The sequence below is a fragment of the Penaeus monodon genome, chromosome 15, assembly GCF_015228065.2.
Source record: "Penaeus monodon isolate SGIC_2016 chromosome 15, NSTDA_Pmon_1, whole genome shotgun sequence".
NCBI lineage: Eukaryota > Metazoa > Arthropoda > Malacostraca > Decapoda > Penaeidae > Penaeus > Penaeus monodon.
The window spans coordinates 40,282,317-40,283,062 of NC_051400.1; positions in this window are offsets into that span (position 1 = coordinate 40,282,317).

Consider the following 746-nt stretch of genomic DNA (forward strand, 5'->3'; position numbering starts at 1 on the left):
ATGATGGCTCTCACAATCCCAAGTTATAATTACATATGAAACCTTTTAATCTATAATTACAATAATGACCCCATTGCCAATTTCTGTGCACACAATACTACTACATTTAATTAACAATTTCCAAATGAAAAAATAATTAGATATTCCTTTAACAAAACCATTATAATGGTAAATACCCCCCCATCCCCCCACCAAAAAAAAAAATAATAATATCAATAAAAATCCTATTCTGCACTAGAAAATATCATCTTGTTTCCATTACAGTGAAAAAACATAAAATACCCACAACTCATACATCTTCATTCACCATCACTCACACACACTGCCCTCCAAAAAAACAGCAACAAGGTATCGGTTATCTGTTGCTTCGCTTCCAGAGGGTAGTCCTGTAATGGCTTTTTCCGCGTCCTTTCATCCGTCAACATCCAACCGACACCCGAGGGCAGACACACACCACTCTACTGGTCTCGTCAATGTAACCCCATTCCTGTCATCAACTGGGTCTTGGTTTCACTGCTTCCACGTACTTTTTATTATATCGTTTTGGTTTCCTTTCTATCTCCTTTCATCTCTTTCCTCATCTCACACACTACATGAAATCTATCATGTACCTTGCTAAGTCCTTCACATTCACATTCAACACACTATGTGGCATTTTGACAACTCTCATTACCTGTTACACTAGTTTTCCTACACTACCAGTCATAATATAGATCTGCCACAAAAAAAAACACAATAACTAAAAA